Genomic DNA, 23,820 nt, shown 5'->3' with positions numbered 1-23,820 from the left:
GAAGTAGGAATAAAAAGCAGGGATGCAGGATGACAAGTAGGAATGATGGAAGATAAGTAGGGATGATGGATGAGAAGTAAAAATGATGGGTGAGAAGTAGGGATGATGGATGAGGAATTGGGATGAGAAGCAGGGAAGAGAGATACGAAATAGGGATGATAGATGAGAAGTAGGGATGATAGAAGAGAAGTAGTGATGACGGAGGAGAGATAGGGATGATGGATAAAAAGTAGGGATGAGAAGCAGGGATGAGATGTAGGGATGATGGAAGAGAAGTAGGGATGATTGACTGGAAATAGAGATGGGAAGTAGGGATGATGGATGAGAAATAGGGATGAGAAGTAGGGATGAGGAGTGAGGAATGAGGATGTCCTAAAATGGATGCTGTAGGCACAGGATTCCCTGCAGACTTGACAGAAACCTCAATCACAGCCTGTTCATTTATTACTAACCTTTTCTTTTTCCCCTTTTCAAGCCATTATGACTGGCACTCCTGCCTAGCGGGCTGACAAGTTCCCAATGCCTGGTGGCTATTGGCGCAACCACAGACAGAATACAATCAGATCGGAGACGAAGAAGTGCAAAAAAGAAGGAAAACCTCAAGCCAATAGGCCTTCCCCATCTATGTATCCAGCAGCTTCAAAAAACAACCCTGAATCCACCAGGATGACCTCAACGCTGCTCCAGGGTAGCAATGAGCTGAAGACGCACATCTTAAAACAGAATTTCACACTCAGAACCCAGCCTCCTGGTGCTTAATTTGAGACAGTGGTTTCCAGTTCAGGGCCCAGGCACCTATTATTGAAGGCCAACACTTATGTTTCTGCCTCATGCATTGACTGCGAGCAAAGTACCCATAATGGAAAGACGGAGGAGGAGAAAAACAAAAAAGCGTCACAAATGGAGAAAGCAGAAAGCTGCAAGAGGGAGCTGAAGGGGCAGGGAGTGTCTGTCAATGGATTAAAGACGCCCGATCATGGCTTCGGAATTGTCCTGCCTCAGTATTCTGTGCTCGCACATGTAATTGCAGCAGCCGCATGTTTCAGAGGAGAGCTTTGGGCACCAGCACGTTTTTATTTACAAATTAAGCACTGCAGCCTCCTCTCCCATCACTCATTCACCGTTACTTTGACACTGTACTGTGCAGTGCCCTTCTGTATACATGTTAGGTTTATAGATTGATACACAAGTACATCTTTTACACAGTTCGGTTTTGGGACCGCTGGGCGTTGCTGTCGAAGGTCTGAAATTGAGAGATCCGTGCAATTTATAATTTCCCCCATCATTCTCCTTTATAGTAGAATTTCAGTCACATTATATGAGAAATTTACTTCGAAACAAAGGATGGGAAATGAAATTATGTGGAAATGAAGGAAGTCGAATCAACTGCTTATCATTATTGTTGTAATATGTATACTGTGTAGTCAGACGATGATTTTCCAAGTATGTTCCGCGCTTGCCAACGCAGACTGGAATCTGAGCTGAACAGGTTTGCGGACACGTGCTGTGAGTGAGGTGAAGGTGTTGTTCTGCAGGTGAAAGTGCCAGACTTCGCGAGCTGAATGTTGAATGTGTGTGGAATGTGGGTTGTACCAACGTCACTTACGCATCTTACGTGCACTTTACGCGATAGATAACTGATGGGACCTACGGGCTGTCAGTACCAGCTGCTCCGCAGCTCGTTTGTTCAAATCATTTGACCTGCTGGGAACAATGACGCTTTAGCCAATTTATTAGGGAAGTGTGCTGTAATATGCAAGATTAAACATATTTTCAAAAGTTTTTTTCTGGGGTGAGAATCCCCATAGACACTCTTGTAAGGAAGACGGGGTTTGCTCGCTTGGTGTAATTTGACAAGGATGTTACAACCCACTTGTTTAAAATTCAACATCTACCGCGGACTATATTTCAGGATTCAGTTTTCATTTATGACTGCAGGTGGCAGCAGAAGACAGGTTTTGCTCGTGGCACCGTAGCAGCGGTATGGTAGCACTTTCGATTGCGGTGGCATTAGAGAACTACATTAGATCGAGACACTAGCAACACAAATCCAACAGTAGTAAGAGGAAAACCACTTGAATTATGCGACAGAGGAGAGCTAAATAAATTATGCAGCAGGGTTGACTAAATTATGCTGCAAGAAAAGTCAAATTATGCGGCGCAGCGCAACTGTGATAGTATTACTTTATTATTTTGTCAAATTTACGCTTGGTAACACTATTTAGGACAATGTTTCACCTGTTTAGTACCAATTTAGTACCCAAATCCAGCAAAAAAGCAACTGAAAGATGACCAGTCAAATTTGTGAAGTGCCTCCTGGTGCGCAGGAGCACGTGCTTGCCACTTTAGTAACTTTTGGTTCGTTTGCGTTAGAAACATTTTTTGTTAAATCTGCAGATTATGCATGAGATTATCCATTATGTGGCAAATGCAGCAAACCAATCAGCATGTAAATATGCCGCAGGTGCAGAATCATATCATTCCAGTAGCCCCTCGTAAGCTACTGCATACTTGGGTTCCAAATATCTTAGAGTCCTCAAGTGGAACCGATGCATTGGAAAATGCGTGCAAAACCGACAGGCGATTTACAAAGCGAGTTTTGAGTCTGAAAGTATTTAATGTGATTGTTCCCTCCCCTAAGAATGATTATTGTTTCACATTTATAAGTAATGCCAAAAGGAAGAACAGCGCTGTTTGTTTGTAGAGTGCCAGTGAATGGTCAGCATAAGTGCTGTTACCCTCTCCAGCTATACTGGGAAGTAGCTTGTGGGTATTCAGAAACTATGCTTGGCTAACCCCACATTCAGTGATTCATTTGTAAAGTAAAATAAAAAAAAAAGAAAATGGAGTCAAAGAGTTTCTTAGGAGCCCAGCAGCAGCACTGCCGTTTACAGGGGTCGCTTGTTATCAAGGCTGGAAAAATGAAAGGAAGAGGAAGGTATACCTGCATCCTACCTCCACCACCCTACACTTCCTGTCTCCTTGCAACACTCTTGGGGGCTCCTTTTTATCCCCGCTTTCTCCTTTGTAACTGTTTTGCTGTCTTTCTCTTCCTTCTCCATTTCTGCCTTTCCGTCTCTTGCAGTGTCACGCCATGATGAGAAGTCCTTGCCCCCAAACACAAGTGCTGTTGCCCATTACCTCTGCCCACCAGCTCAAATTAAAAGCTATTTATAGTTTGCACTGGTCCACAAACATCTAAAGAGCGTGGTCTGCGTGGGAATCCTTTTGAAAACCATATATTGTTTTATTTGTTCTATTATCAGGAACACATCCATTTTTTCGGGGCTAAACCCATACAAACACCTTCAAATGTGTATCTTTTTTCAATGTGTATTTGATTTTTTTAAATTGTTTATGTTTTTTTTTTTTAGGTTTGCATGTCTGTGGGGAAGAGGGGGGGGGGTTTACATCATCGAACTGTGTTTCCGTGTAAGGAAAATGCTGATGGCTCCAAACCATTTAAGCCTTCAAAAGGGCCAACAGAGGCTGGAGAACACATTAGCAATAGTAATGAAAAGCAAGAGATGGGACAGTATAAAGGGACCCTCTTGTTCAGCACAGGGTCTGACAGATCACTTTCCGCGTAGGACTGCCAGCTAAGCAAGCCACGAAGATTCTTTCCAGTGCCTCCCAAACGGAGCCCGACCTCCAGGGAAGAAAGCTGAATACTACACTGGACCTTCAAGGAGAAATCTGGACATTTCCTACAATGCCTTTACTGAAGGAAGAATCAGAAGATTTTGATACCGTTTTAATAAAGGATTGACACTCATATTTATCATCTCTGTCTTCCTGTCACCCTCCTTAGTCAGCTGTCTGTCTCTTTGTATTTAACACACTCTCTCTCTCTCTCTCTATATATATATATATATATATATATATATATATATATATATATATATATATGTGTGTGTGTGTGTGTGTGTGTAATGTGCATGTAGGTTTATTTATGCACTACATGAATAATGTCTATGTGGACAGATAAACTGTGGTTGTGTACATCTATGGATTTTAGCCCCTGTGTAGGAATATACACACTTACATGTGTTAAGTGGGTGTGCGTACATATGTATATACAAAAAAATCAATATGTTTATATATAAGCCTATGTATGTTCATACATATTTTTAAAAAACACATGATCAGCAGAATACATGCATGTATATGCATTAGATGGATATGCATGTTGGCCCATGTCAATATAGATATGTGTACGTAGATGAGATGTATCTATGTACTCGAAATTATGCATTCAAATAGGAAATAAGATGTACATTCAAAAATTAAAAACAATATGTATACATCTTACAGTATGTTATGGATAGTTTTGCGCTCACTGCCTTTCCAATAATATCACATTTTAACAGATCACAATTCTTTTGTAGAATCTTCCTCACACACCCTGATTTCTTATTGTACGTGGTAACCAGTCTGATTGGAAAGGCAGTTGGCGAAAAACCCAGGGGCGGCTCCTCCGATAGGGCAGAGGAGCATTGCCCCACACCAGCAGCAGAAGCTGCAAAACTTTCACAACGAGGGGATAATAAATATTATCCCCTTGCTGTGAAAGGGGCGGGGCAAATGGCATGAGGAGTTGTGCATGTATGTTTGGCCGGCTGTCTCAGGCCGGCCAAACACACATGCATAGTAGGCTCTCTTCAGCCACAGTTGCTGGTCTGGAGAGAGCCTGCACAGGCTCACAGTCTGCCTAGGAGTGCCCAGCCAGGGCGCTCCCAGCCAATCCTGACGCTGCTCTGAGCAGCATCAGGATTGGCCGCAGGGCAGGCTGGGAGCCTATGCCTCCCTGCAGCCAGCAGGAAAGAGGAGCGCGGTGCGGGACACCGTCGAAAAGGTAAGTGTTTTTTGGTTTAAAAAAAAAAAGTAATTTAATTACATTTTAGGTCCCCCTCCCAGACCCTCCCCCCCCTGTGCGCCGCACCCGCCCTGCTCTTTTAGAATGAAGCGAGCCGCAACTGGAGAAACCATCCATAACATATTGTGAGTTGACCATTTTTGTGATGTTCTGGTACAGAGTGACATCATGACCAGAATGAAACAGAACACCTCTGATTTGCAAGGTCTCTATATATATGGCAAACATAGGGCCTGGAAAAAACACCTGCAGTATCAGAAGTTATGATTCCATACAGCACGAAACCCATGGAAATTTCCCAATTTATACCATACTGTACGAAGTATTTGATCTATGTACTTTGCTGTCCCTGAGGCCTGAGATTTGTGGGCAGAACTATCCACCCAGTGCGTAGAAGGGTAATTGAACACAAGACTGATAGCTAATCATAACAAACATTATCCAGTGGCCAGGCACTTTGAGGAATTTCACTATGGTGATCATAATCTCTTAGACAAACCCATACATAAAAGGGAGTGCTAAGGAAGTCCAAAGAAATGTATTCAAATGTTCAAAAATCAATTAATAACAAAACGTTTCTTGAAAGTCTTGTAGGAAGCTGGCTTGGTGTTTGGTGGATACCTATGGTGTTGTCACCTTATACCAGGTCCAGGTATCTCCTATTCAGTGAATTGTAGGCAGTGTCTAGGAAGCCAGGGCTCTCTAGAGGAAGCTGTGGATGAGCAGACAAGACTTATCTAGGAGACATGCCCAGCTTATTCAATACCACTATAGTCACACAGCAACTAATCACACATGCAAGAACCACAGTGTTATAAAAAGAAAGGTACTTTTTTATGGTGACACAACACTAGATTACTTATAGGCCGCTCCCCCCCCCCCCAACTGGAGGTAAGTACACACTACATATATACACAATAGCAATCAGAAATTAGCATAGAAAGAACAAGCATTGGAAATAGTTAGTGAAAATAGTGAGGGCTCTAGGGGATGGCCAAACCATATACTAAGAAAGTAGAATGTGAAATACAGTCCCCCACCCAAGAATGTGGAGTTGTTAGAGGGGAGCTAGAAGAACTAGGAACCACAAGAGGTGAGTACCTGAGTGCCCCCAGCGACCAGCAGAGCAGATGAAAGTACCTGATTAAACCAAGGACTGCGAGGAGGACTTAAGAACGGAATTGTGCAAGACCCGGACCAGACTGGAAGAAACCAAAAGTGGATTCTGGCAGAAGAGCCCCTGCAAGAGAGGGGGATGAGTCTAGTTTATGATGGAGTGTCCAGTTGTGATAGGAGCCACCACCCACCCTTCTATGGAGGCAGAACCAGGTCGACGTGGGAAGAAGACCACCAGCTGTGCAGTACAGGAACTGAAGAGGAGTCCCTGGAGTGATGCAGCTGGTGTCCCATGTAGGCTGTCGGGTTGCAGTGGGTCAGTGGTCAGGAGAACCACCAACAAGCCAAGGAGGGGAGACCAAGGTGATTTTCAGTAGTGAAGGGAATCAACAGAAGCAGTTCCAACCCACACAGGCAACCCACTAGCAGCAGGGACACTAAGTCGAAGTGAGGCCCGGTCAGCACACCTGAAGAGGAGTCCCAAGATGCTGGAGCAGCAGTGAGGAGATTGTGCTTAGCAGGAAGAAGTGCAGGGGGCCGGGGCTACTCAGAGCCTGTAGATCCCTTGGAGTAGGAGACAATAAGCCTTGGTAGCTGCAAGAGTTGCGGTCCACAGGGGTACTGTCCTGCAAGGAGAGGCAAGGGCTCACCATCTCCCAATTTGGACAGCTGGCAGAGAGGACCAAGGGGAGTACTCCAGATCACCACCTGTGTTGCAGGATCCACACAGTTCCAGAGGATGGCAGATCCACGCAGCTGGACGTCGTTGTTGTAGGTGCCTGCAGATGCAGGGGAGTGAATCCTTCACTCCAATCTTGGCGCAGGCTAAAGCCTCGCCGACCCCAGAGGATGCACAGCCGAGCAAAGGTTGCAGTTGCTGGAAGGAGCTGGAGAAACAATGTTGCAAAGTAAAGTCGTCGCCGGAATTGCAGCTTTTTTGGTTCTAGAAGAGTCCAGTTGCGGTTCCAGTGGCCAGAAGTCAAAGCAAATGATACAGAGGAGTCCTGTTGGAGTCTTGCATGTCGAATCTGGGGACCCACCCACAGGTGAGTCCCTAAATAGTGCTAAAAGGGGATTTAGTCACCTTTCAAGGTGGCCACCTTTCAGGAGGGATTTGTTACATCACCTGCCTGACCTGGCCACTCAGATGCTCCAAGGGACCTCTGCACATCTTGGTTTCAAGATGACAGAATCAAGTGGCCACCTGGAGGAGCCCTGGGCACCACCCCTGGAGTGGTGATGGACAGAGGAGTGCTCACTCCCCTTTCCTTTGTCCAATATCGCGCCAGAGCAGGGACGGGGGGTCCCTGAGCTGGTGGAAACTGGTTTATGCAAGGAGGGCACCAAATGTGCCCTTCAAAGCAAAGTGGTGGCTTGGGGAGTCTACCCCACCAAGCCTTGTAACACCTATTTCCAAGGGAGAGGGTGTGCCTACCTCTCCCACAGGAAATCCTTTCTTCTGCCTTTCCCTGCCTGAGCTGGTCAAGCAGCAGGAGGCAGAAACCTGTCTGAAGGGTGGCAGCAGCGCAGGTTGCCTGGAAAACCCAAGAAGACTGGTAGAAGCAATACTGGGGGTCCTCTAAGGAGCCCCACAGAATGCATGGAATCATACAACTAATACTGGCAACAGTATTGGGGTATGATTCTGACATGTTTGATACCAAACATTCCCAGGTTCAGAGTTACCATTATGTAGCTGGACACAGGTAGTGACTTGTGTTCAGTACACCGGTAAATGGCTTCCCCACACTTACGAAGTCCAGTGTAATGGACCTGGAGCTCGTAGGGGCACCTCTGCTCATGCAGGGGTGCCCTTACACACAGGGACCTGCACCCTGCCCTCTGGGCCAGGAGGGCCTACCATAGGGGTGACCTGGTGCAGTGACCTGTGGTGAAAGGGTGCATGCACCTTTTCACACAGGCTGCAATGGCAGGCCTGCAGACACATTTCGCATGGGATTCCATGGGTCGCACAATACTGCAGCCCATGGGGAACCCCTGGTGCCCCAATGCCCTGTTTATCTTAGTACCATATACTAGGGACTTAAAAGGGGCACCAGTATGCCAATTGTGGGGTGTACAAAGTCCTAAGCAACCAAATTTAGAGGGAGAGAGCACAATCACTGGGGTCCGGGTTAGCAGAATTCCAGTGAAAACATTCTACGCATACTGATAGCAGGCAAAAAGTGGTACCAATCTTATCAACAGTCTTTCTTAGAAATCCAATGAAGTGGAAGCCATGATATTGTGTTGTAATCCAGTCTTTTGTTCCTTTAATAATCATTCAGAATGAGCACAGCCAGACGCTTCGTGTCCAAGATGGTATTTCATCAGGGTTTATTACTGTCTGTCTGGTTTCATCTATAGCACAAGTCAAACAGCAACCATGTTTCCTTTTTTCAGGACATGAGAAGGCTTTGCAGAGAAGAGATATTGCGTCCCTCTTTGTACCACACTTAGGTCCTACAGAGAAAAAGGAAACATGCTGTTTGACTTGTGCTATAGATGAAGGATTACCACCACCACCACCATCCTTGTCTCAGTGCACCCAATATGACCTCTAACTTGGCCCCGATGCTGCTGAAGTGGAGGAGAGCTGCGCGCTAGCACCAGTCTGTCCATACCTGGCTATCTGCATGTGGCACTGGAGTGGCTGCACTGTGGCCTGATATCTAACATGGCGGTGCTGCTCTGAGTGGGCACGCCTGTTGCTGTGTGTGAGCCTGAGATGGGGCCTGTCGAGGTCTACAGTGGGCCATGGAGACACAGTGTTCCCAGAATTGTTTTCTGGTCGCCTGCTGGAGTCCCAGTTCATCATTCCCCCCCGTTGCCCGCCTCTGATGGTGCGGGTGGACAATGGAAGCCGAGGTGGTGGCTGAAGACGATTAAGTCTTGAAGGACAGCGCTGCCTGCTTACTGTGTGGGCAGCGTGTTGCAGAATCTGTGGATCTGGTGGGTGGAGATCAACTCATCAGCTCGTGTGTGTCTGCGCCAAACTGGGCCCTGCCAGTAATTGTCTGCAGCCTGAACTGACATTGACCTTTAACTGCAGTACCTGGGATTGAGGGGTGGATAGGCCCAATGCCGGATGGACTGTGCGCCTCTGGAAATACTCCCAGTCCCATAACACTGCCCTTCTTGCTGCACACTCTGCCTCCTTACAATCACTGCTGATTTTCTATGCCCCTCGTGCTCTGTGCACACTGAAACTGGGGAAATAGGGAGAGGGGACAGTTTCCGTGCAGGAAGGACTGGTGGCATTCCACCTACTACATTGGACATGCATAATATTTGACCCTTGAGATGATAGACAGCATTACAGCCAGGACCTGGCCTGTTATAACAGCTGCCTTTAATTGGCCCTTGGAAGCTGCCTGGTATTGGCGACCTTCAGTTATCTCTCGGCAGCAGTGGACCTTGGGTTGGTGGGGTGATGGACATCTCCAGTATAGCCCTTTGGGGGACACTGGTCGTGTTCCCACTATGATAAAGATGCCCTGCCAAGCATCATGTTCAGCTTGGTTCTGCGAAGCGGGGATGAGAGGCCTGTCGGAACATGACAGAGTTATTCCTGGACGCACTGCTGTTTAACCCTGACCACATCTCCAGACCCTGGCATTTTGGCCTCACTCGGGTGGTCGACTGCTCGTGCCGCTCGATAGGTCCATCTAGGGGTCTGGAGGGTCACATCTGGCTTTGAACTGCAGTGTGTGAAACTAGTTGCTGCAACTCCGCTGCCATCATGACCAAGGACAAACCACCCTCCATTGCTAAACAGAGCACTATGGACAAATATGCACAACCCGGGGGTCCTGCTGCATGGCCTGGGGTTACACAGTTTGGGGGCATCAATGCCAGGCAACACAGTGCTTTTGAAGGCCATAACACAGTCGTTCAACATGCTTGATGCCAAAATTAGGATTCACTGGCAACGGGAGTCCACTGTTGTTCCTGCCATTTTCACAGTCTGCAATAGATACTACTTGTTCTCTGAGGTATTGGGGGGGGGAGGGGTGTTACAGAAATGTTATTTATTCACCATCTACATATGCACAGACCCACTATGAAACTATTCGTACAACTACACTCAGTGGCATGATCCAGTCTCTACTCCCTTGGTATGAGTGCTGTGGAGCCGGGGAGCCTGCTGGGTTCTGTTTGAGTAGTATCATGGAACATCAGAAGGGTTCTAGACAATATTATTATTATTAGGATTTATAGAGCGCATGGCTACCCATAGGCTTCCCAGCGCTGATGCAGGACCATTAAACAAGCAAAAGAAGAACTGAAAAAAGGAACTATAGAGGAAACAGTAGAGTCTTCAAGTTTTTGCGAAAAGAAAGTTCAGAATACTCTAAGCGGAGTTCCAGTGGGAGGGAGTTCCATTGATTAGCTGCTTTAAAAGCAAAGGATTTGCCTCCCCATCTCGCTTTGTTGACACGACAGATGTTAAGTAAAGAAGCAGATGAGGATCTAAGTGATCTCTGAGGAATATATGGAGTTATGATCTGCCTAAAACGGGTCGGACCTTTTTTATGAAGTGCCCGATGAACAAAACACAGGGCTTTAAAATTGACACATTGTTCAACGAGAAGCCAATGGAGAGAGGCCCGGGCTGCTTTGGCAGAATGCTGTCTGGGAATGTCCGTCAGTAGGCGGGCAGTAGCATTTTGTACCACCTGCAATCTCTTTAAGACATAGGATGGAGAGCTCATAAACACAACATTCCCATAATCTAGACGTGACAATATAAGAACCTGAACTATAAGTCTTTTAGACAGAAAGGGGAGGAATGTAAACATTTTCCTAAACGTTCTTAACAGACTAAAGCAGGAAGCTGCAAGTTTTTCAGAGTGACATTCCATCGTAATTCGAGAGTCTAGCCAAAAGCCTAAACTTTTTGTATCATCTATAGGCGGGGGAGATCCTTTAATCCTACTTGGACTGGAGCAGGGGACTTGAGGAGGGACAAGTTCTCTACCAACATAACTTCTGTTTTCTCGTCATTGAGCTTAAGCTTGCTGTCCGCCATCCATCTGGCAACGTCCAACAGACTTTATAGTAGCCTGTTCTGAATTAATATTGGTGGAGAAAGAGAAGACCAATTGGGTATCATTGGCATAGGACACAAGGGATAAACTGTGGGGTTCCACGATCTTTGCCAAAGGGGCCATATAAATAATGAAAAGAGTAGGGCTCAAAGACGAGCCCTGTGGAACCCCACAGATAAAGGGAGAACTGTTGGAAAAGTATGTCCGATCAAGGACATCTGACTCAAATAAGAGGAAAGCCATTTAAGACTGGTACCCTGAATTCCCACTTGAGAAATTCTGTGAAGTTATATCTTATGATCCACAGTATCAAAGGCGGCCCTCAGGTCCAGTAGGATGATTGTTGTATATTCCCCGCATCTAGGCGTTATCGAGTATCTTCAGTAACAGACAACAGGGCAGTTTCCGTGCTGTGTTGTGGTCTGAATCCCATTTGGGTGTTATGAAGAAGATTATGCTCCTCAAGAAAGCCTGACACTTGATTGTTAATGTGTTTCTCGATTATTTTTGATGCTATAGGGAGAAGAGCGATTGGTCAGTGGTTGCAGTATGTAGCATCAAGGCTGTTTTTTTTCTTAGTAGGGGCTTGACAACAGCATGTTTCCAGTGTTACGGTAGATGCCCAGAAGAAAGAAAGTCATTAAGAACATTAGTTAGCACAGGTTTTATAAAATCTGATCCTAAGGCTAAGATGAAGGAGAGGGGGCGGGTCCAATGGAGATCCAGATTTTATAGAGCAAAGTTAGTTACCTACTACATATTCCCCCAGGGGTTGAAAGGCTGAGAGTGAGGCTCGAAAACACTGGGAATCACCATGAGGGACTAACTTAGCCTCAAGTTGCCTAAATGTCAAGAATTTTCTTTGGACAAAGCAGGCTTACTCATTACTGTGTTCCTTAGAGCCTTCCGTTAAATTACTGGGAGATGGAGACTGAGTCATTTCTTTAGAGATTAAAAAAAATGATCTAGGGGAATGTGAGGACTGTTCTATCCTAGAAGTATAAAATGATGCCTGCACAGCTTTAATTTCCGTGTGGAAGGATCTAATCACATTCCTGTATTCCAGTTACATGGTCGTAAGTTTTTCTCCACTTTCTCTCCATCTGCTTACATTCTTTTTTTAAATGTAGCAGATGAGGAGAGAACCAGGGTGATTTCTTTTGGCGGGCAGTCCTATAAATAGTCTTAGTTGGTAGAATAATGTCTAGGGACTTGGAGATCCATTTATCAAAACTGTCCGCTGTATAAGGCTCAATAAAAGAGGGGGAGGGACGCAGGTTCTCTAGGGTGTCCATCCAATCCTTACTACTTAACGTTAACCACTGGCGTACAGTTAACTTAAAAGGGAGTTGAGTTATTGGAGGAGGAGATTAGGGAAGTGTGAGTGTGATTAAAAAATGATCGGACCAGATAAATTTGGGCTAATAAATTTGGAAGATTACTAAAGACCACATCAATTGTGTGGCCTCTAACATGAGTGGGGCAAGTAATCAATTGCGTCAGGTCAAGAGCTGCTAAGTCCATAATTAAAGTTGTGGCAGAAATGTTGTGTACCTCATCGACATGTAGGTTAAAATCGCCGAGGATAGTGAAGTTGGAATTCCTACAGGCAAGATCTGCTACACATTCCGGCAAGGCCTGCAGGAACTTCTCATAAGGGCCAGGAGGACGATACATCAAAATGCCACAGAGAGTAAAAGTAGCATTGATTGCCAGAGAGAAAGACAAACTTTCACATTCGGGTATAGAGAGGGAATGAATAAAACAATGGATTGACTTGTTGTAGATAATTACAATCCCCGTCCCCTGGCATGGGGTCTGTCTAAACGAAGTATTGAAGAGCCCGGGGGAGGGCCATGACTGCATCAGGAGCAGATTCCTTAGACAACCACGTTTCTGTTAAAAACAGAGCGTCTGGGGCACGCTCGCTTAACAGTGAGTGCATATGTAGCTTATGGGCAGATAGGAAACAAAGGTTCACTAGCAGCAATTTGCTGGCCTGCTCTACATCCTTTCTCAAGTGCAGTGAGAGTTTGGGCTGAGGGGTCCATTGACAGATGTTACAGGAACTAATATTTGACAAATGTTGACAGAGATTCGCCGTACGGTTGTTAAGTGATAAAAGAAGTCATCTTGAATAAACTAACCTTTCCGGGGCTGCATGCATAATATTTCTAGGCAGATCTTTTAATGGACCTGGGCAGCGGGTGATTAGCAACTAGACCGCCTCACAAAATGGCAGCTCTACTCGGAAATGCCCAATAAAGGAGAAATGGCCGTTGAGGGAAGCAGCACACAGAACTGACAAGAGCACTGACAATCCTAAAAAAAAAAAAAATAAGGGGTCCCTAAAAACTGTTGGATGCCACTGAACACGGACATTGGAGTTAGTAAAAGGGCTTGCGGTGATAAACAAAAAACAAAAAATTAAAACAAAATATTAAACGTGGAGCTATTTTGAGGTATGCCAAAAGGCAGGGAGTCCCCAAATTGATGCTACAGGAAACCCATCTCCTTCGTAGTAAACCCTGTGCCTCGCCAGATATGGTTATAGTCAGGTCTTCCATGTGGGTTTTGCTAGAGGATTGAGGGGCACATGTATTTTGAAACAAAGTGGTATTCCATTTCATGTTATCAGGGTGTGGCTAGACTGCCTGGGCAGATACACCGCTGTTACGGGCACCATCTATAGTGAACCTATCATGCCCTGCTGTGTGTATGCTCTTCCCTTGGGCAGACATTCATGGGCCAATTTGTTTGTCTCTGTGGAAACCTCCTGGGAGGTCTGACTGACTGGAGATGACTGGATTGACATCATGGACCTTTGAGTAGACAGATGGTGTGCTCATGGGATGATGGTCGAAAGGTACAAAACTAAGCTAACCTCCATGATATCTATGTTGGGGTTGACCGACGCAAGGAGGGCAAATCACCCATCTGACTCTGGGTACACATACTTATTGACAACTCATGGGTCCTTTTCCTGTTTGCACTACTACTATAAGCCCATGACATACATGCATAAAATATCAGACATTGACATTTTAGCTAGGGGACTGTCAGACAATTCCCTGATAGCCATGACTCTCCAAATAGGGCCCCAAAGACCAACCTTTCAAAATGGCATTTTCAACTCCCACCACACAGGGCACACATTATGCCTTTTACGGAAGAATAGTTTCAGTGTAGTCTGTAATGACCATCGGGGAGGCCTTTATGCCAGAACTACGGTGCAGGTGAACGCCGCTGCAGGCTGCAAGGTCTGGCTGATCTTGAATCTCAGATACAGGGCTTGGAGGAGCATGCGTGTCAGGCTGATGGTCACGAGGCGTGGCAGCAACTAGGTCTGGCACAACAGCCACATCAACAGTTGCTATTAGAAGAGGCCAAACAGACTTGGCGGTTGACTCAGAGTTAAATGTACCAATGGGGTGAATAATCTAGTAAACTGCTCCACAGTTTTTGTCTGGTGGTACATCAACCTATTGCCCTTCCTTTGCTTCGCAACTCCCGGGGAACACTGATTGTCAACCCCAGTGAGATTTTGCTAGTTACTTTGCTGGTGTATATGCTCGATGGGAGGCTCTGCCCCGTGAGCAGATACTTGAATTCATGGAGGCATTACCCCATAAACCGTGTTGGATACTGCAAGAACGGCACTAGATGAAGAGATTACGGAGGTGGAGCTGCTGGTGACCCTGGCTGGACTCCAGTCAGGCAAAGCCCCGGGGCTGAACGTGTTACTGTGTGAATTCTTTAAGACCTACATAAATACATTGGGGAAACATCTCATGGGCGTTATCTGCTCAGCCAGCATAGATGTGCCACTCCTACCTGATTGGCATCACACTGAGATTGTGATTCTCCCTAAACCGGGTGCCCGCCAGAAGAATGCTTCTCAGACCCCCACATTTCCCTCCTAAACATAGAGGCAGAACTGATTGCCAAAATGTTGGCGAACAGACTGGCACATCACATACAAGATCTGGTCCATCCGGACCAGGTCGGTTTTTATGCCAAGCTGGACCACTCAGTACAGTATCTACTGCGTGTCTAATGCCCTCGCCCATTGACTAGGGTAGCCTGCAGCGATCCTTTTTGTGGACATCGACAAAGGGTTCAACACTGTAGATTGGGACTATTTGATTGGCCCTGAATTTGACCCCAGATTCTTGACTTATGTACGTCTGTTGTATACCAATCTGATGGTGGCGATTAGGGTTGCATGTCATGTGTCTGATCCATTCCTGATTCAGCAGGGGAAACGTCAGCGGTGTCCTCTTTTGCTACTATTGTTTGCCCGGGTGGTTGAGCCCCTGGCTGTGTGGGTCAGGATGAATGCCCAGGTGCGGGGTTTGAATGGAGCTCAGAGTGCTTAGACAGAATAGCTTTGTAAGGGGATGGCCTTCTCTTTTTCATCACGGACCTCGAGGTCACAGGACCGAGACTCTTGCAAATGATGCATGTAAGGAAATGCCTCCTTGGCATGGTTACCCCCTGACTTTTTGCCTTTGCTGATGACAAGTTATGATTTGAAAGTGTGCTGGGACCTGCTAACCAGGCCCAAGCACCAGTGTTCTTTCCCTAAACTGTACCTTTGTCTCCACAATTGGCACAACCCTGGCACCCAGGTAAGTCCCTTGTAACTGTTACCCCTGGTACCAAGGGCCCTGCTGCCAGGGAAGGTCTCTAAGGGCTACAGCATGTCTTATGTTACCCTGGGGACCCCTCACTCAGCACATACACACTGCTTGCCAGCTTGTGTGTGCTGGTGGGGAGAAAATGACTAAGTCGACATGGCACTCCCCTCAGAGTGCCATGCCAACCTCACCCTGCCTATGGCATAGATAAGTCACCCCTCTAGCAGGCCTTGCAGCCCTAAGGCAGGGTGCACTATACCACAGGTGAGGGCATAGGTGCATGAGCACTATGCCCATACAGTGTCTAAGCAAAACCTTAGACATTGTAAGTGCAGGATGCCATAAGAGTATATGGTCTGGGAGTCTATCAAACACAAACTCCACAGCACCATAATGGCTACACTGAAAACTGTGAAGTTTGGTATCAAACCTCTCAGCACAATAAATGCACTGTAACCGGGCGCCTCCGGACGCCGGTTCCTGGGCGGAGCGAACGACCGCCGGAGGATACCTCGGGGGCACCCAAGGAATTCCTGACGCGATGACGTCCAACGTCATCCGTCAGATAGAGGCCGGAAGGACGACCGAAGAAGGAGGAGCGCCGCGCGACCCAGAGGAAGCCGCCGACGTCAAGGAAACCCGGAGAGAAGAACGCCGCGGACCACACAGAGAGAAGGCAAACCCCGCTGCGGAGAAGGAGCAACGCGGGGAGAGCAGAAACGCTTGGGCGCCTCCCGCCCCTGCCGAGACAAAGTCGGGAGATCGCTTACAAGCCGGCCACGTCCCCGGAGGGGCGTGGCCAAACCAGGTACGAGCGTACCAGGGCTGGGACTGGGGTTCTGGGTGGTTGGCTGGTTTTAAGGGGGTTAAGAAGGGAGGACTGAGGTCGTGTAAGGAAGGGGAGCCTATTTAAGCAGGACCACGGTTAAACCGAAGGATAACCCCACAAGGGCCATACCCAGACCAGTGAATGAAACTGTAAGGGGGTCACAAACAGGGCACGACGAAAGAAAGACACAAGAGGAGTGCAAACCCACATTCCTTCACCTCCACACAACCCCCCCCCCTCTCACACCTTACTAACCCCAATTAACCGTATATAAATAAATCTCCCCACTTACCTGTTCCTTTCTCCTTCTTTGTTTTGGGGAAATCCTGGGGCCATGAGAGCCGGCTGAACAAGACCTCTCCCTCCGGACCAGACCAGCCCATCCCGGGAGCATCAAGGAACCATGAAAGAAAAGGGACTTTATATATTAGTTTTGTACTGGAATATCACCCTTTTGCGGAAAAGCTAGGGCTACAATTCCAACGAACATATAAATAAACGTACTACACCCTTCAGCGTCGCGTCTGTCGCCTTCTTCCAGCATCCCCTCGGCTCGGGATAAAAAGAACCCGCCACAGTGGTGTCAGAAGTGGGATGCTGGAATAGGAGACAGAGACTCCCCAACCATGGAGGAGAAGTGTACCCTATCCGATATGATGCAACAGTTGGCCTCCGGACAAAGACACCTACAATTAGTGTGGGAAGAGCAACAAAAAGAGGCCAAATTGGAAAGGGAGGCACTACAAAATGCCCTTAAGAGTCAGGCCACCATAATGGCCAACAACCAGTTGGTTCATGAAACCGCCATTAAGAATCTCACAGATTCCATCGCTGCTACCCATGTACACCCGAATGTGCCCAGTTCGGTCTTACAACGATATCAAGAAGGTGAAGACCCCGATGCCTTTTTCACCAATTTTGAACGGGTTGCTACTTCCGCTACTTGGCCTCCGGAGCGATGGGGCCAATATATCGCCCCCTTATTGACCGGGACTCTCCAAGCAGCCTATCAAGCGGTAAACCCCGGTGGAATAACCCCCTATAACGATATCAAAAAGAGCATCTTAGAACGAGTGGGGTTTGATTCTGAACATTATCGAGTCCGGTTTAGAAAAGCGAAGTGGGGACCCAACGAAAATCCCCGGGCCCTATATTTTAGGATCAAAGATCTGGGCCTCAAATGGTTGGGACCCATAGGGACAAATCGGGAAGACATTATCGAGATCGTGCTCTTAGAGCAATACCTGGACGCTCTGCCCCCGTTTACACGCAACTGGATCAAACAACATCCAAACCCGGATACCAGTACTACCATCGAGTTGGCCTGTGCCTTTCATCGCTCCCTTGAATTCAAAGTAACCACCCCCCGATCAACACCTGGTCCCCTGCGTCTGGGTTCGGGAACGTCTTCGACGGTGGGACGAAGAATCAATGATGACATAGGAAAATCCCGGGGACTAGATAGGCCATATATACAACAACCTCAGTGTTTCAGTTGCGGGGAATGGGGCCACATAGCTCGAGGTTGCCCCCTGAAAACAGAAAAATCGGAATCCATGGAAATAGGGGTCACTAGGGGAAGAGTCTTTTATACAGGAAGAAGAGACACCCCTTATAAAAAGAGACTGATTATCAATGGGAAAAGCACAGTAGCCCTCATCGATTCAGGGTGTAGCCAATCTGTGGTCAGGGCCGGGTTGTTCGACGCACCTTACTACACTTCGGAATTCACGGTATCAATCTGTTGTATTCATGGAGAAACCAGAGAATATCCCCTAATCTGGACCACCCTCACCTGGGGAGGACAAGAAATACCCATAAGAGTGGGTTTAGTAGAGCAACTGGTTGAAGAAGCTATTATAGGAACTGACTTTTCGGAGTTCCCGCAACTCTTAGACAGCCTTAGACAGCTCGAAGAAACCAACAACTGGTGGAAGGACGCTCCTTTCTCCAATATGCCTCTATCACCTCCGAGGGTACGACCTAAACTCACCCGGAAGGAGAAAAGAATTATTAAGAAAGCCTATAACCAAGGCCGCTCCAACAGGGTAATTACAAAGGTCCTCGCCCTCACTGCCCTTCCCAGCTTCCGGACTTCGCAAAGAGAAGACCCTAGTTTAATCCATGCATGGAAAAGTGCACGGCCACGGAACCCCCAGGATAAGGGTCCCTCGTTCACCATAGTTAAAGACCTATTATACTGAGTTACTTACAAAGACCAAGACGAAAAGAAACAGTTGATAGTTCCAGAAGCTTATAGACAACAAGTTCTACACTTAGCACACAGCCAGCCCGGGGGTGGACACTATGGGAGGGAGAAAACAGAGGAATATTTGTTGAGGAAGTTTTACTGGCCGGGGGTATTTTCCCAGATTAGGAAATTCTGTCATCAATGCCCAAAATGCCAATTGGTTGACCCAGGCTCGCGGAGAAAGGCCCCTTTACAACCCCTCCCCATCATTGATGTCCCCTTCTGTAGAATAGGGATGGACCTCGTTGGCCCTCTTCTGCCCTCGTCGAGAGGCTATCGTTATATATTGGTACTAGTAGATTACGCCACGAGATACCCTGAGGCTATTCCCCTCTCTAGTATTAACACCAAAAGTGTTGCTCACGCCATGATAGGGTTCTTTTCCCGAATTGGGTTTCCTCGAGAAATCCTAACGGACCAAGGTACCCAATTTATGTCCAACCTGATGACGCAAATATGTCAGCTATTAGGGATTAAACAGTTACGGACGTCAGTCTACCATCCACAAACCGATGGTTTGGTGGAGAGATACAACCGTACTCTCAAAACACTACTAAAGAAAACTATCTCAGAGACTGGTAAGGACTGGGATAAGAAACTCCCTTTAGTATTATACGCAATCAGGACACACGAACAAGCCTCCACGGGCCATAGTCCGTTTGAGCTGTTGTTTGGGCGACAACCACGGACCCTACTAGATATGGCCGCTGAGATGTGGGAAGAAGAAGACGGGGAAAAAAACATTCTAAAGTATGTCCGTGAGTTAAAAACCCACCTGCATACAGTATGGGAAAGCGTAAGGGAACACATGGAGAGGGCCCAAACCAAACAGAAAAGGAATTATGATCGGAATACCCAATTGAGGTCCTTTTCCCTAGGAGATAAAGTGTTAGTTCTTCTTCCCAGTTCAGACAACAAATTGTTGGCCAAGTGGCAGGGACCCTACACCGTAACAGGACTAGTAACCCCCGTAACGTATAGAATTCAGCTTAACGACATTCCCCCTAGGTCACAGATCTTCCATGTTAATTTATTAAAAAGATGGGAAGAACCTCCGAACGACCCAAGACACGGCTGCCTAGTCAATACCGTTAAGGAATTAGAGATAGGGTGGTGCCCCACTGATCCCCCTGGCGAGAGAGAGGTTCCTATCATTAATACAGAGATCTCGATTCAACAAAATAGACAATTGAAGAATCTCTTCGATAAAAACGGGCGGGTGTTCTCCTCGGTACCCGGTAGGACACAGTTGGTACATCATCAAATCCTCACACCACCTGGGAAAACCGTGCGATTAAAACCCTATCGTATCCCTGAAGCTAGGAAAACCCTCGTAGAAAACGAAATTGAGAAGATGTTAGATCTAGACATCATAGAACCTTCCCAAAGCCCCTGGTGTTCGCCCGTGGTTTTGGTACCCAAACCTGATGGGTCTATACGTTTTTGTATCGACTTTAGACAGGTCAATTCCCTATCACAATTTGACACATATCCTCTTCCTAGGATAGACGAGCTCTTAGAAAGACTGGGGAAAGCGAAGTACATGTCTACCCTTGACTTGACCAAGGGATATTGGCAGATCCCGTTGGATCCCGAAGACAAGGAAAAGACGGCTTTCGCTACTCCCTCAGGATTGTATCACTTTAAGGTTCTCCCTTTTGGGTTACATGGCGCCCCCGCCACCTTCCAACGTCTCATTGACACCATATTACGACCTCATACCAGATATGCGGCGGCCTATCTGGATGACATCGTTATTTTCAGTGAGACCTGGGAAGACCATGTGGTCCACATAGACCACATCCTCTCGGCTTTAAGGAAGGCTGGATTGACAGCCAACCCCGCCAAGAGCCGAATGGCTTTTAGTGAGATCTCCTACCTGGGTTATCACATTGGCAACGGTATACTGCGACCCCAAAAAAATAAAATCGAAGCCATTCTACACACCAGTGCTCCCACAACGAAGAAGGGAATTCGTTCCTTTTTAGGTCTAGTGGGGTACTATCGAAGGTTCATTCCCCAGTATTCCAGTTTAGCTGCCCCCCTAACCAATCTCTTAAGAAAAGGACAGCCCAACAATATCCCAGGACTAGACCCGACTCAACTTCATAGTTTTCATACCTTGCAAAGGTGTCTCACCACTCAACCGATATTGAAATGTCCTGAGTTTGACAAACCCTTTCATCTCCAAACGGATGCCTCCGACGTGGGGGTAGGGGCCGTTCTTTTTCAAAAGGATGAAGACGGAGTGAGCCATCCCGTCGTCTTTATTAGCCGTAAGCTGTTTCCCAGGGAGCAAAGATACCCCATTATAGAGCGGGAATGTCTTGCCATTAAATGGGCTATCGAAAGTCTCCAATACTATCTTTTGGGCAGACCTTTCCTACTATATACGGACCATGCACCCCTTACGTGGCTCTCAAGATATAAGAATACCAACAATCGTATATTGAGATGGTTCATGGAGCTCCAACCTTTCTCCTTCCAGGTTTGCCACCTCCCTGGTGACCTTATGGGTCAGGCTGACTATTTGTCCCGGGTTCCGGTTCTGATGGGGCTCGATCAGCCCCATTCATGTGAGGGGATGTGTAACCGGGCGCCTCCGGACGCCGGTTCCTGGGCGGAGCGAACGACCGCCGGAGGATACCCCGGGGCCCCCCAGGAATTCCTGACGCGATGACGTCCAACGTCATCCGTCAGATAGAGGCCGGAAGGACGACCGAAGAAGGAGGAGCGCCGCGCGACCCAGAGGAAGCCGCCGACGTCAAGGAAACCCGGAGAGAAGAACGCCGCGGACCACACAGAGAGAAGGCAAACCCCGCTGCGGAGAAGGAGCAACGCGGGGAGAGCAGAAACGCTTGGGCGCCTCCCGCCCCTGCCGAGACAAAGTCGGGAGATCGCTTACAAGCCGGCCACGTCCCCGGAGGGGCGTGGCCAAACCAGGTACGAGCGTACCGGGGCTGGGACTGGGGTTCTGGGTGGTTGGCTGGTTTTAAGGGGGTTAAGAAGGGAGGACTGAGGTCGTGTAAGGAAGGGGAGCCTATTTAAGCAGGACCACGGTTAAACCGAAGGATAACCCCACAAGGGCCATACCCAGACCAGTGAATGAAACTGTAAGGGGGTCACAAACAGGGCACGACGAAAGAAAGACACAAGAGGAGTGCAAACCCACATTCCTTCACCTCCACACAACCCCCCCCCCTCACACCTTACTAACCCCAATTAACCGTATATAAATAAATCTCCCCACTTACCTGTTCCTTTCTCCTTCTTTGTTTTGGGGAAATCCTGGGGCCATGAGAGCCGGCTGAACAAGACCTCTCCCTCCGGACCAGACCAGCCCATCCCGGGAGCATCAAGGAACCCTGAAAGAAAAGGGACTTTATATATTAGTTTTGTACTGGAATATCACCCTTTTGCGGAAAAGCTAGGGCTACAATTCCAACGAACATATAAATAAACGTACTACACCCTTCAGCGTCGCGTCTGTCGCCTTCTTCCAGCATCCCCTCGGCTCGGGATAAAAAGAACCCGCCACATGCACACTGATGCCAGTGTACATTTTATAGTGAAATACACCCAGAGGGCATCTTAGAGATGCCCTCTGAAAACATATCAGTTTTTGCAAGCCTGCCACACACCAGACATGTTGCTGGCCACATGGGGAGAGTGCCTTTGTCACTCTGTGGCCAGGAACAAAGCCTGTACTGGGTGGAGGTGCTTCTCACCATCCCCTGCAGGAACTGTAACACCTGGCGGTGAGCCTCAAAGGCTCACCCCCTTTGTTACAGCCCCACAGGGCATCCCAGCTAGTGGAGATGCCCGCCCACTGGAGATAATGAGGAAAACAAGGAGGAGTCACTCCTCAGTCAGGACAGCCCCTAAGGTGTCCTGAGCTGAGGTGACTCTTACTTTTAGAAATCCTCTATCTTGCAGATGGAGGATTCCCCCAATAGGCTTAGGGATGTGCCCCCTCCCCACAGGGAGGAGGCACAAAGAGGGTGTAGCCACCCTCAAGGCTAGTAGCCATTGGCTACTGCCCTCCCAGACCTAAACACACCCCTAAATTGAGTATTTAGGGGCTCCCAGAACCGAGGAAGATAGATTCCTGCAACCTAAAGAAGAAGAAGGACTGCTGACGTGAAGCCCTGCAGTGAAGACGACAACTGCTTTGGCCCCAGCCCCACCAGCCTGTCTTCCTACTTCGAAGAAAACTGCAACAGCGACGCATCCAACAGGGTCCAGCGACCTTTGAAGCCTCAGAGGACTACCCTGCATCTAAAGGGCCAAGAAACTCCTGAGAACAGCAGCCCTGTTCAAGAAACTGCAACTTTTGGAAACAAAGAAGCAACTTTTAAAGACCAAGTTTCCTGCTGGAAGCGTGAGACTTTCCACTCTGCTCCCGACGCCCCGGCTCGACCTGCGGAAAACTAACTCTACAGGGAGGACTCCCCGGCGACTGCGAGCCCGTGAGTAGCCAGAGTTGACCCCCCTGACCCCACACAGCGACGCCTGCAGAGGAAATCCAGAAGCTCCCCCTGACCGCGACTGCCTGCTTCAAGGAACCCGACGCCTGGAAACCATACTGCACCCGCAGCCCCCAGGACCTGAAGGAACCGAACTCCAGTGCAGGAGCGACCCCCAGGCGACTCTCTGCCTAGCCCAGGTGGTGGCTACCCCAAGGAGCCCCCCCTGTGCCTGCCTGCATCGTTGAAGAGACCCCCCCGTGCCTGCCTGCATCGTTGAAGAGACCCCCGGGTCTCCCCGTTGATTCCTATTGAAAACACGACGCCTGTTTGCACTCTGCACCCAGCCGCCCCTGTGCCGCTGAGGGTGTACTTCCTGTGCCTGCTTGTGTATCCCCCCGGTGCCCTACAAAACCCCCCTGGTCTGCACTCCGAAGTCGCGGGTACTTACCTGCTGGCAGACTGGAACCGGGGCACCCCTATTTCCATTGAAGCCTATGTGTTTTGGGCACCACTTTGACCTCTGCACCTGACCGGCCCTGAGCTGCTGGTGTGGTAACTTTGGGGTTGCCTTGAACCCCCAATGGTGGG

The 23,820-nt window shown here is 48.0% G+C and overlaps 1 long non-coding RNA gene across 1 annotated transcript in view; it reads right to left on the bottom strand.

Annotated features, from left to right (window-relative positions):
- Positions 1-21,979, bottom strand: part of LOC138299358 (uncharacterized) — a 39,822-nt gene extending 17,843 nt beyond the window's left edge. Inside the window, exon 1 of the long non-coding RNA XR_011204745.1 lies at positions 16,805-21,979. This is a non-coding gene — a long non-coding RNA (uncharacterized lncRNA). The remainder of the gene's footprint in view (positions 1-16,804) is intronic.
- Positions 21,980-23,820: the final 1,841 nt, after the last annotated feature.

Source organism: Pleurodeles waltl, chromosome 6 (assembly GCF_031143425.1).
Source record: "Pleurodeles waltl isolate 20211129_DDA chromosome 6, aPleWal1.hap1.20221129, whole genome shotgun sequence".
Classification (NCBI taxonomy): domain Eukaryota; kingdom Metazoa; phylum Chordata; class Amphibia; order Caudata; family Salamandridae; genus Pleurodeles; species Pleurodeles waltl.
This window is presented reverse-complemented; position numbering and strand designations above follow the sequence as displayed.